Raw genomic sequence first — 12,876 nt, 5'->3', positions numbered from 1 at the left:
GCCCTGCCTTAAGTAAGTATGTAAACCAGCACCCCGAGGTAAACTGTGTTCTTGCCTGAATAATTTGGAAAGGATGAAACTTTCCTTAAGTTTTATAAAGAATGAAAGTATTCTCTCAGCTTAAGACCTTGTATTTTAAGCTTTAGTTCTGAAGATAGTTGATTTCATTCATGGCCAAATTATGAACTTTTGAAAGAAATTTTCATGAGAATACTCATCAGTCAAATTAAGGTTGTAGCTACTCTGACACACTATTAAAACATTTTAATGACTTGACATATGGGGAATTTTCTTACATCAAGAGTTTTATAAATATGACCCTCATGGATGTGGATTTTAAAACATGAGAGGAGCAAGCAAAAAAAATCTAACTATGGAAATTTATTTGGCATCACCAATTGATTTAAACATACTTTAAAAGAAATTATAAAGCCTTTGAATTTTAAAACTATAACAACTCACAAAACAAAACACCTAATTTTCAAATCTGGAGCTGAGATGACTACTAAATCTCATGCTTAATATAGGTAGCTGGTATAAACACTTAATGTGAGAGCAGTATTTTAAACATTCTTTTAATCTGGTCCTACCAAAAGCCAATTCCAGTCCTCAATTCAATCCTGGAAAATGCTATCAGATGTTTAAGAATTTTTATTCTAATTTCTCCTAGTGCTTCAGAAACCCATACTAGCTGCCAAACACACATCAAGCACCAACCAAGGAACCAACCAAACCAATGTCTCGTGGGACCACACTAATGACACACGTCGGCATTTTTAAAACAGTATTTCTTGGACCTAAAATTCCAGTTATTATTTAAATCATACCCCTACTATAATTAACCAGCAAAGCTGAAACTAAATCAGGCAGATGGGCCAGGCCTCCAGCCAGATGCTAAATGTCAGAATCATAAACCGCCATGTGGATGTACCACTCCAGCACTGTCCGGGGCAGGAAGCCACAGGCCAAGGGCTGCCCCTCATAATGAGGGTCTTTGAGGAAAGCAGCCATTGCATTCCTCTGGGGATCCAAGAAAACACACTCTCCAACGAGCAGCAGCATCACAAAGCCTCAGTGAGCTCAGCAGTGCCATCTGTGCGGATCTCTGCACTGGACATTATGAAGTTTCACCCAGGTGGAACAGGGTCTCGCTTCTAAATAAGCATAGCATCCAGGTAAAAACACACTGCCACATTCTCGGTCAGCTTTGTCCATGGTGTTGTATGATACATATTATGCAAATAAGGATGGCACAGAAAAATGGAGCTATAGAAGTTTGTGCTCAAGGTATCTCAACAGAGTGACCAGGTTGTATATAAATTTATTTAGTTCTTCGCAGCATTCCTAAATAGCAAGCAACTCAATTCCATACCTCAGCAAGGATTCTCCATCTTTGAGAAGGTCCTGCCTCCTCTGCACTCTCCCCACCCCCAAGTTTTGGATACACCCCAGCTAGGGAGCTGGAACACCCATACCATTTGAGAATCACTGCTTTGGGCTGAGGATAATAAATCCTGTGACTGTCCAAGAGTCTCTGCCTATTTCCATGGAGGGTGCAGTTCTTCAGGGAGGTGCTGAGATTATTTGGAGAAAGTCTCTTAGAGAAAGAGACATTTCACCAAAATTGGAAAGGCTGAAGGGCTATGATTTGATGGGGTAAGTGTGAAGCTATTCTTGGAGTCTGGAACTTCCTATGAAAAAGCTCAAACATAGAAGAAAAAGATGGACAAACAATGCTGGAGAGGGCATGTGCTGTCTGGATACACTTAATGGAAAACAGGAGAATGACAGGCAGCATAGAGTTAATCTGTAACGGAATATGCAGGCCCTTAGCATTCCCGTTCCCACTCAAGATAACTGCCTGGAGGCAGGGAGGCTCAACATCCCGAACACAGGCCCACTCCTTTCAAGATCCAAATGTACATTCTTAACAAGATCCTGACCATCCCAGCTGATTAAGGATCTACAGGACTGATACTACGCCACACTGTCATAACAACTAGTGTTAACTATAAATATAAACCACTGGGCCGGGCGTGGTGGCTCACGCCTGTAATCCTAGCTCTCTGGGAGGCCGAGACGGGCGGATTGCTCAAGGTCAGGAGTTCGAAACCAGCCTGAGCAAGAGCGAGACCTCGTCTCTACTATAAATAGAAAGAAATTAATTGGCCAACTAATATATATAGAAAAAAATTAGCCGGGCATGGTGGCGCATGCCTGTAGTCCCAGCTACTCGGGAGGCTGAGGCAGGAGGATCGCTGAGCCCCGGAGATTGAGGTTGCTGTGAGCTAGGCTGACGCCACGGCACTCACTCTAGCCTGGGCAACAAGTGAGACTCTGTCTCAAAAAAAAAAAATAAATAAATAAATAAATATAAACCACTGCTACAGAATATGGGATTTTTTTCATTTTTCTTCCAGAAAAAAATCCCCTAGGCATGTCAAATATTGTCACACAAAGTATTTGTAAATTAACTTAAAAAAAAAAACCACGTGTCACAATTAAGTTGACATGGTCTGGATGGTAACCAACAAAGTCTTCACAGAGTGAATGCCAAATATTAAAAAATGCCAAATTCCCACCCTAATTTTAGCATCTAACCAATATCTTTATTTCCATCATTACCTTATTTTATTCATACTTTCAAAATAAAACTATAAATCAAGTGACATTATTAGCCTTAAAAGTACTGAGTGAAACCAAGAGCCCCAGCAGGGCTGCCTTCAAACTCCGGGCCCCTCACAGGGTACTGTGTGTAATGAAGCCCACGACGGAGCGCAGCATCGACCTAGCGTACAGTGGGAACGGTGCCCCCAGACTTGTGCAACTGGGAGGCCCAGGTCTGACCAGAGGAATTACTCAGCAATAGGCTGGTAAAAGGAGATTTAGAGAATTTTAAGAGCTAGAAGTCAGTCACTTCAATCAAGCCCTATCCCTTCATTCAGTTGATCAGTATATTTCACTTCTTTTTAGAACAGATTTACAGTAAAGACAGTAAAATGCATTGAATTTCTCTTCTCTATTTCTTCAAGCCTACTTTTTTTAAAAAGTAAGAAATATTTTAGAAGTATCAATTATAACCATGAAATAAAATATAAAAGCAGCTTTTCAAAAATAGGGTTTGTCTGTTGTTTCCAACAAAAAACTGAACACCCCCCACGCAAGCTTCCCAAAGTCCTTCCTAAGTGTTTACGGCCAGTTTATCAGCTTTAACCCCCAGCCTACCCTACTCTCTGGAGGGATTTAGGAGCCCCGGGCTGGCTATTTACAACAGAGCATTTAAAATACCGGGGCACCTTACAGCAAAAGCATTCCCTGCCTACCAACCCTGTGATTTACTCATGGAAGAAATGTGTACAGTTCCCATTTATACTTAAACCATTTCAAACTACATGGAAAGGCTAGAAGACCCCCTTCCAGTTCTATAATTCTATGATTCTAATAATTCACCTTAATAATTCTGCAAGACAGAGTCTCTGCTCAGATACCATTTTAAATTTAGCCTGACATTTTGAAATTTATTAAATGTTCCCCAATTTCAAAGGAATACCAGTGTATTCATTAAACAGCCTTCTCTACCTGGATGAGACAAAATTTTTTGAGAAGCTGAACATAATGTTTTGTTAATTACAGTTACTTTAAAACAGGCATTCTAAACAGTCTCTGCATTCTTCCTGTGGAAGACTTTTCTGTTACCACCTTACTACAACAGCTAATTAAAAAAAATTAAAACATACAAAACAGCTTACTAAAAGTATGGAGCAAGATCTATTTTGCACAAATTTCCTAATAATCAGCCACAAGTTACTTTTCCCATGACCTAAGGAAGGCCCCATCATCTATTAAGTTAAAATTTTAAGCAGAACACCTGTGTAAGGTCACATTTGTGACTTTCCATTCGAATTGCAGATTTATTTAAGTTTCTTATCAAAACGTGGGCAAACTTTCCTTTAAAAATGTACATATTCGCTGAATGCTTTGTAAAGAGAGCTGTTCCGCTATTAATTTGAATTTTTTCCCTGCCAAATGTATTATTCTCTATGGCTTCATAGTTAAGGCTAAATAATTTTTTAAAGCCTGGACTATTATTACATCAAGAATACTCTTATATGCTAGATAAATGTGAAAATATAAAAGTTCCCGTTCAAAATTTTTGTCAACAAAATCTACAAATGAAGTTCTTTCACGGTGATGCTTGCAACAGTCGTTCCCATCCAAGGGCTTCAGAGCACAGTGCCAGCAGCCCTGGCCACCGCGGACAGACGTGTTTTACCGCCTTCGGGGTGTGTGTCCCCGTCCCCCGCCCCGGTCCCCGCGGCACCGGAGCCCTGGGATCCACACACGGAAGTTTTGCTCCAGGCTGACACTCCTGCCCGAGGGAGTGAAGTTCCGGAGTTCGGCAGGAGGAAAAGTGAATGGCAAGATGTGAATCGTGTCAGAACCCCCGTCGCCGGAGTCCGGCGGGGAAAGTAACCGCGGGCGAGGCCGTCTCGGGAGAGAAGGACGAGCCCACAGAAGTCGGCTCAACTAGGGCGCAGCAAAGGCGCGTTATGCAACGGCCGCCGCTCCCACGGCCGCGAGAGCGCCCTGGCAGCTCGGGCCGCGGCCCGCCGGACAACTGGCAGGCTGGCGAGGGCGCCGTCCGGGAGCGCCTCGCAGGGCCTGGCCCGGGGAGCACGGCGCGCCCGCGGACGGCGGCGCGGCCTCCGGGGACTGAGCGGCCGCGGGCGGACGGCGCGGGGCCGGGGCGGGGACGCGGCGCGGCCCGTGGGACGACGGCGCGGCCTCCCGGGGTGGATTGGCCCGCGGGGTGGGGGTGGCTGTGGAACTGGCTGGCTCGTGAGACGACCGGGCGGCCTGTGGGGGCGGACCGGGCGGGCTCTGTAGGACTGGCCCGAGGGACGATGGCGCGGCCCGCTGGCCCCGGCTCTGAGGGACAGCGGGACGGCCCGACGCGGGGTCCCGGGGCTGTCAGGGGCGCCCGGCCCGGCGTCCGGTTACAAGTGGAGCCCCCGCGGGAAAGTGCAGGCGCAGGCGCGCCCCGCGCGTCCCGGACGCCGCCCCAGCCCGCGGCCGCCGCTGCCCCGCCGGGGTCCCCGCCGCCGCCGCACAACAAAGCAGCACGGCCCCGCCGGCCCGCCCAACGCCCCGGCTCCGGAGCCGGCTGCACTCCGCGCCGCACGGCGCGCCGCCAGGCGGGGGCGGCTCCCGGGCCCGGCCGGGCGGGGGCCGTGGGGGGAGGGCGCTGGGCTCCCGTCCGGACAAACTTCCTCGGCCGCCCGCTCCCGCCCCTCGGCCGGCCCGGGTCGCCCCGCCGCGCCGCGCGCCCTGCCCGAGCCCCGGCCCGCGGCGACCCAAGGCGGCACCCGGAGCCCGGCGCTCGGCCGGCCCGCGGAAACTTTCGCTCGCCCGCCGCCCCGGCTCCGGCCCTCTCACCTCCTGGGGCGCGGTCTACTCCCTCGGGGGCGTCCTGGCGCTCGGCTCCGGGGCCTCGCGCGCCGGGCGACCGGGCGCCGGTGGCTGGAGCTGCTGCTGGCCCCGCGGGGACGGGGGAGCCCCGGGCGGCGGCGGCGGCGCGGGCGGCGGCTGCTCCATCTTCCCGGGGCGCTCACGCCGCGGCTCCGACGCGCAGACCCAAGTGGGACATTCGCTACATTGTTGGCATTCCACGGGCGTCACGTGACCCCGCCTCCCGCGTCACTCTCGGCCGCATACCAGCCGGGCGGGGCGCGCGGCCCTCGCTCCTCGCCCGCCGCCCCGCCCGGCCCGGCCCGGCCCGCTGGCTGCCTCCGGCCGCGCCGCCACCTGCCCGCCGGACCCCGCCGCGGCCCCCTGGGCCCTTTCCCACCCGCACCCAACCCGGCATCTGCGCCCGCGACCGTACTGGCGCTGGAAGTTGGTAACTGTCGTCAAAGCCCCTGTTTCTCAAGCGCCTCGTGCCAGGCTTGGTGAGGAAAGTTAACAGGCCTGCAGGAGCCGCCAAGTTACCAACTAGGGGCCAGCCACCAAAGCAGGGGCAGGAGAGGACAGACGGCTGTCGGGACTGTGGAATCCACTAATAAAGAGCGGCGTCTAATGCACACCCAAATTCAGTCAGATATAATTTAATCAGCCCCCTCGTGTGTCGTTTGGGAAGTGTTTTGTGATGCACAGAACAGCAGCGTATGCCAACAAGTGACACTGTGGCTCTCTGCACTCCGGCGGCTCCGTCTGACCATTCTGAGGGCTGTGGATTTGGTACAAGGACATAAGCAGGGATTATGCAAAGATTTGGAGTACAAATAATAGACTGAAAGCCAAATCCACAATCTACTCCTGGCTCTCCCAGCATGGTGCTTCCTACCACCTGCAGTCTGTGGCAGGTGTTGGTGAGGGCTAGTATAATTTTTAAAAGTCAACCCCATTTCCTCTAATTAATAAACTCCTGTGAAATTTTTACATTTTAAACTTGAGGACAATAGCGAGGAAGGTCATTACCTCTGCTCTGTTTGAACAGCCTCAGTAGCCTTAACTCCCTGATTCACCTTGACGCCTCCCTGTCTCTCAATCTCTTATTTATTCATTTCAGCATATTATGGGGGTACAAATGTTAAGGTTATGTATATTGCCCCCCCCCCAAACTCTTAAAGCCTTAGCTCTGCCCTGGAATCTGCTTAGACCTCCCTCCTCATTTCTCTTCTCTGAGCTCTGATAATTAAACCATCATCGAACATCTTAGAATTCGATTTAATTTTTCAGTATCATCCTTTAGGCTACTCAGACGTTTTGCACAGTACGCTCCCCCGATATTCTGTCATTGGGCCCCGCTTGAGTTCACCTGGGCACCTTTTCACTCTTAAACCCGCTGTGCTTTCTCACCCCCCCCCAAGCCACGTGACTGGCTGCCAGTCTCTGTGTATGTTCAAAGGTCCTGCCCTTGCTCTGTCTTCAAAGATGTAAACGTAATTGGAAAAAAAAAAAAAAAAAACTTTCGTGGAATGAAAACTATTTTAAAAGGGATTTATGGACTTTAAAATTTGTGTGTAAAATACCTAATAGAAATTTTGCAATTACAATGACCATTATAGGATTGTTTGCAATAGTGAAACATTACCAAAAAACCCCAAAAGCTCAACAGTAGAGGAGCAGGAAAGTAAAAGGAGGATGTTCAAAGACCAACAAAGTAGCTGAGCTCTGTATGTGTGAAAGGATAAATGATTGCAGATAGAATTCAAAACCAATGTAGAGTGAAACAAAGCAAGTTACAGAACTATGTATATGTTATGATACCATATTTATAAACAAAATCCCACAGAACCTATATTAATCACATGCTTTATATAAGTATAAACAAAGACTTCAAGAGCACACACCAAACTCATGACAGCTGTTGCCTGTGTAGAAGAAAGAAGGAAAATTGAGGAGAAAAAAATGAGGACTTCAACTTTATCTACAATGCTTGCTTTTTTTTTTTTTTGAGACAGAGTCTCACTCTGTTGCCCAGGCTAGAGTGAGTGCTGTGGCATCAGCCTAGCTCACAGCAACCTCAAACTCCTGGGCTCAAGCGATCCTACCGCCTCGGCCTCCCCAAGTAGCTGGGACTACAGGCATGCACCACCATGCCCGGCTAATTTTTTCTATATATATTAGTTGGCCAATTAATTTCTTTCTATTTATAGTAGAGACGAGGTCTCACTCTTGCTCAGGCTGGTTTCAAACTCCTGACCTCGAGCAATCCGCCCTCCTCGGCCTCCCAGAGTGCTAGGATTACAGGCATGAGCCACCTTGCCTGGCCACTTGTTTTCTTTCATTTAAAAACCTGCTGTAATCTCAGCATTTTGTGAGACTCATACAGGAGGATCACTTGAGGCCAAGAGTCCGTGATAGCTTGGGCAGCATAGCAAGACTCCTTCTCTACAAAAAAATTAAATAATTAGCCAAGCATGGTGGCACACACCTGTACTCCCAGCTGCTGGAGAGGCTGAGGCAGGAGGATCCCTTGAGCCCAGGAGTTCTAGGTTGCAGGTATGATCCTGCCACTTCTTTCTAGCCGGGGCAACAGAGCAAGACCCCATCTCATAAAAAAATAAACAAAAATTAAAAACTGAACCAAAACTGTCAAAAATCTTAAAAGTTGTTGATTCTGGGTGATTGGGTTCAATAATGTGTGCTGTATTATTCTTTGTGTATTTTGTTTAAAGACACCTTTTAAATTTTTTCAAATACATATATGTTTCTATTCTCAGACATAAATTGGAAACAAGTAGGTTTCCAAGATTGCGGCTTGATTGGGGAAACCGTGACACACTCATATGAGGGAATGTTACGACTAATGATTTTGTGGGCTGCGCATGGTGGCTCAGGCCTGTAATCCCAGCACTCTGGAAGACTGAGGCAGGAGGATTGGTTGAGCTCAGGAATTCAAGACCAACCTGGGCAAGACTGAGACTCCTGTCTCTACTAAAAATAGAAAAAATTAGCCAGGCATGGTGGTGCATGCCTATAGTCCCAGCTACTCGGGAGGCTGAGGCAGGAGGATTGCTTGAGCCCAGGAGTTTGAGGTTGCTGTGAGCTAGGCTGATGTCATGGCACTCTAGCCCAGGGAACACAGTGAGACTCTGTCTCTACAACAACAACAACAAAATTAAATTAAAAATATAAAAAATAAAAAATGATCTGTAGCTGTGTGTTTATTGACACGGAGCCATTCGTTCCCTCTGGGGTGGAGGTTGTATGTGTGTATTTTTAAGCATATCTTCTGTGAGCCATGTGCTGAGCAAGACGGGGGATACAATGGTGATCGAAATAAGCTTTATCCACAGTGGAGCTTACAGCCCGGTAGGTGTATTCAAGAAAAACAAGACAAAATAGAATCGGTAATTTTATGAAACAATGTAAGTTTATTTTATATATATAATAAACTATACAGTTTTTTAAAACTTTCAAAGTCCAAAAGATTACACAGCCAAATGTTGAAATGATAGTCTCTGGGTTTAGGGTATTGATTCCGGGTGACTTTTGTCTTATTATTCCTTATACTTCTACAGTAAGAGAGTTAATAACAGCAAAAATTTTTTGATTTATCACCCACATAAGCACATCTGCGGAATTATCCAGCTGAGAAAGGGAGGAAAAGAGACAACACAAGCCCAGCTGAACACAAAGCCTACAGTAGTGGCAAAATTGCGATATATAAACTGATGAACGTAGTGTTTGTACACGTGTGTGGGTACATGTCCTTACTCTATATCAGGTGTTGCTCTAAATTTGTGTGTTATTTAATCCTTAAAACAACCATGATACCAAACCCATTTTATAGAAGAGGATCCTAAAATGTGGACAGCCCAAGTAACTTGGCCAAGATCAAAGAGCTAAGATTCAAACCTTTCTAGCCCTAACTCTAGAACTTGGAAACACTGAATTATGAGGCCCTCTCCAGGTAATCTCAAAAAGTCCTGATTACAGCGAATTTACAAATAAGGAAACTGAAACCAAATTAACTCCCGAAGACTTTGCCTTAGGGAAGAGGAATGGACTTTGGGAAATAAGGGAGAGGAAGTTCAAAGACCAGTGTCTCCAGCCTCAGCCAGAGCAGAGACAGACCACGGGGACTGGCAGACGCGGGACTCCATTTGCCCATGAGGCCCTGCAGTCCCCAGCCAAGACGGTGGGGTTCTCCCTGAGGCCTCTGTAGAACGTCCCCTGAGACTACCCCAGCCCCAACCTTGGCTCTGAGTGCAAGAACCCGATTATTGGCTCAGCCTCTTCATACCTTAGTGCCTGGAGCACAGGCTCTGGTCTTTCGACATACTTCTTGGCTTTTGGAAAGAAAAAGCCTCCTTGTTTATAATCGGTGTGGAGGAGACTTAGCAAATCTGCCTAACTACAGAAGAATGTTCTCTACGGGCAATAGCAGAAAAGTAGAGTAGGGTCAGATCATGAAAGGCCTAGAAAATCAGGAAGAAAGTATGGTACGCTGATATATTTCATTTGTTTTGGTCCTGTTTTATACTCTTATGCAGTATTTTGTCTCTTTAACTAGATCATAAATTCCTCAAGAACAAGGACCATGTTCTCCCCCCAAAACTGTCTATAAAGAACCTCTTAACTGCTAAATTGTATATATTGACTGCACTTTTATTTTATTTATATTTTGAGGCAGAGTCTCTTGATGTTGCCCAGGCTAGAGTGCAGTGAAGAGATAGCTCGCTGCAACTTCAAGCTCCTGGGCTCAAGTGATCCTCCTTCCTCAGCCTCCTAAGTTGCTGGGACTATAAGCGTGTGCCACCACATTCTGCTAATTTTTTAAATTGTTACTAGAGATGGGTCTCCCTCTTGCTTAGGCTGGTCTCAAACTCCTGAACTCAAGTGATCCTCCCACCTGGGCCTCCCAGAGTGCTAGGATTACAGGCATGAGGCCACCAAGCTCAGCTGACTACACTTTTAAAAACTGCTTTAATATGTCAAATGTCAAAGTTTAGAATACCACCTGCTTCTCTAGGTTAGCTAATGAGATCTGGCGTTCCATTTTGCTTTGGAAACTAGTCCTGCAAACTTGTAGAACTTCCAGAGAAAAATTAACAATATCATTTCTTCTAGTGTTGTACTGTTTCAATGATGACCTGAACTCTTTTTTTTTTACTTATTATAATAAAGTATACATAATATGAAATTTTCCATTTTAACCATTTTTAAATATACAGTTCAGTGGGATTAAGTACATTCACAATGCTGTACAACCTATGCCACGATCCATTTCCAGAACAACTTCACCCAGTCTGGAACTCTGTACCTATTAAACAGTAACTCCTATTCCCCCTGTCCCCTCTTGTCTGTTTTTTGAGTGATTGTTGTTGTTAGTGGTTATGAATAAAAAATATATGCATTAGTCCGCACCCCCAGTTCCTGAGACAGATCTCCTAATGCCCTTGCAGATAGGGCCCAGGAGAATCTTTCATTTTAGTGTTTGGTCTTTGGCCCCAGTTCCTGACACACAGCTCCTAAATCCCTTGGACTTTCCTGGGTGATGGAGCATCTTTGTCCTAATGAGGTGACTTTTGGTGGGCTCCTGGGGCTGGTCACCAGAAATACTTGGCCACTATTAGAAACTTGGCACTTTCAGCCCCATCCTCCAGGAGGGGACAAGGGGCTGAAAACTGATAATCATGCCAACATGATGAAGCCTCCATAAACATCCCTGATGTACGGTGCTCTGGGAGCTTCCGGGTTGACAAGGCATCTGCGTGCTGGGAGGGTGGTGGACTCTAACTCCATGGGGACAGAAGCCCCTGTACTCAGGACTCTCCCCCACCTATACACCTCTTCACCTGGCTGTTGTTCATCTGCATCCCATATGATATTTGTTCTTAATATAATAAACCAGTAAATCTAAGTGCTTCCTTGAGTTTTGTGAGCCATCCTAGCAAACTAATCGAACCTGAGGAGAAGTAGTGAGAGCCCTGATTTATAGCCAGTTGGTCAGAAGTGTAGGTGACAACCTACCACTTGGGCCTGGCATCCAAGTGGGGGCAGTTTTTTTTTGTTTGTTTGTTTGTTTGTTTTTGAGACAGAGTCTAGCTCTGTTGCCCTGGGTAGAATGCAGGTAGAGGTAGCTCACTCCAACCTCCAACTCCTGGACTCAAGTAATCTTGCCTCAGCATCCCAAGTAGCTGAGACTACAGGCACGAGCCACGTCACCTGGCTTATTTTTCTATTTTTAGTGGAGTCATAGTCTGGGTCTTGCTCAGGCTGGTCTTGAACTCCTGGGCTCAAGCAATCCTTCTGCCTGGGCCTCCCAGAGTGCTGTGATTACATGTGTGAGCCACCACGCCCGGCCAGTGGGGGCGGTCTTGTAGGACTAAGTCCTTAACCTGTGGGGTCTAACTTCCAGTAGATAGTGTCAAATTGAGTTGAATTATTATAGGACACCTAATTGGTGTCAGAGAGAGAGTTACTTGATATATTGGTGGGGGGGAGAACCTACATTTTGGTGACCTGAAGTGTGTTCAGCGTTAAGAGTGTACGTAGAAGGAAAAACTTTTTTTTCCCCTCACTTGGTTTTTTCCTTTAGCGTTGTTTTGTCTCTGTTGGGTAATCAGCTACTTTTTTCCTGTGCTATCAAAAGTCCAGCCATTAGTAATATATTACACCTTATTAATTTTCAGCTTTTAATCTGCTGTTAAGCTAAAAAACTGCTTAGCTTATCAAAATCGTATGTAAAATAAAAGCTAATAGCATTTCTTATCCCTAAAACTTTTTTCTATGCAGAGAAGAACCAGGACTTTGTAACACTATTTCAACTACCAGAAGACCTCAGTTCCTAGACATTTCCCACAGAGTTTATATCGTTAGAAGTCAGACTTATGGAGAGGGGGAGTATTATTATTTTTAAGAGAGTTATAGATAAATAGTAGATGAATAACCAGAATCGTTTTATAGCTTGTATTTTTTAAAAGCCTTTATTTAAAAGATTCACTAGTTTTCTTTTTAAATTTGAGTTTAATTTCATTTTTTAAATTGTGGTAAAATACAGATAACATAAAATTTACCACCTAAGCCATTTTTAAGCACATGAATTTTTGTTTTTTACAATAATGAAAACAATTTGGATACCAGAGGGGAAAATCCCCAGTATTACATTTCAATTCTTACATGTATTTTCCAATATTAAAATCATAAGAGAGCCCTCCTTCCCTCCCTCTCCTCTTCCCTCCCCTGACACGCCTCCACCAAAAAAAAAAAAAAAAAATCACGAGAAAGTAAACTTTTCTCTGATTTTTTTACTATTAGGAATTTGGAAAACAATCTCCTGGAAAATTTGGCAACAGCCTCTAATGCATAGTTAGGGGGAGACCTAGGGCCCCAGCAACCTTCCAGGGTGGCCACCTGCCAGTCCCC

General features: G+C 46.1%; 1 protein-coding gene across 1 annotated transcript in view; it reads right to left on the bottom strand.

The window, feature by feature from the left end:
• The window catches only part of LATS2 (large tumor suppressor kinase 2), a 71,962-nt gene extending 66,285 nt beyond the window's left edge, over positions 1-5,677 (bottom strand). Inside the window, exon 1 of the mRNA XM_012778678.3 lies at positions 5,437-5,677. The gene's annotated coding sequence lies outside the window, so the exon portion shown is untranslated. The remainder of the gene's footprint in view (positions 1-5,436) is intronic.
• Between the last annotated feature and the right edge of the window lie 7,199 nt (positions 5,678-12,876).

This window comes from Microcebus murinus, chromosome 13 (genome assembly GCF_040939455.1).
Source record: "Microcebus murinus isolate Inina chromosome 13, M.murinus_Inina_mat1.0, whole genome shotgun sequence".
Lineage (NCBI taxonomy): Eukaryota > Metazoa > Chordata > Mammalia > Primates > Cheirogaleidae > Microcebus > Microcebus murinus.
This window is presented reverse-complemented; position numbering and strand designations above follow the sequence as displayed.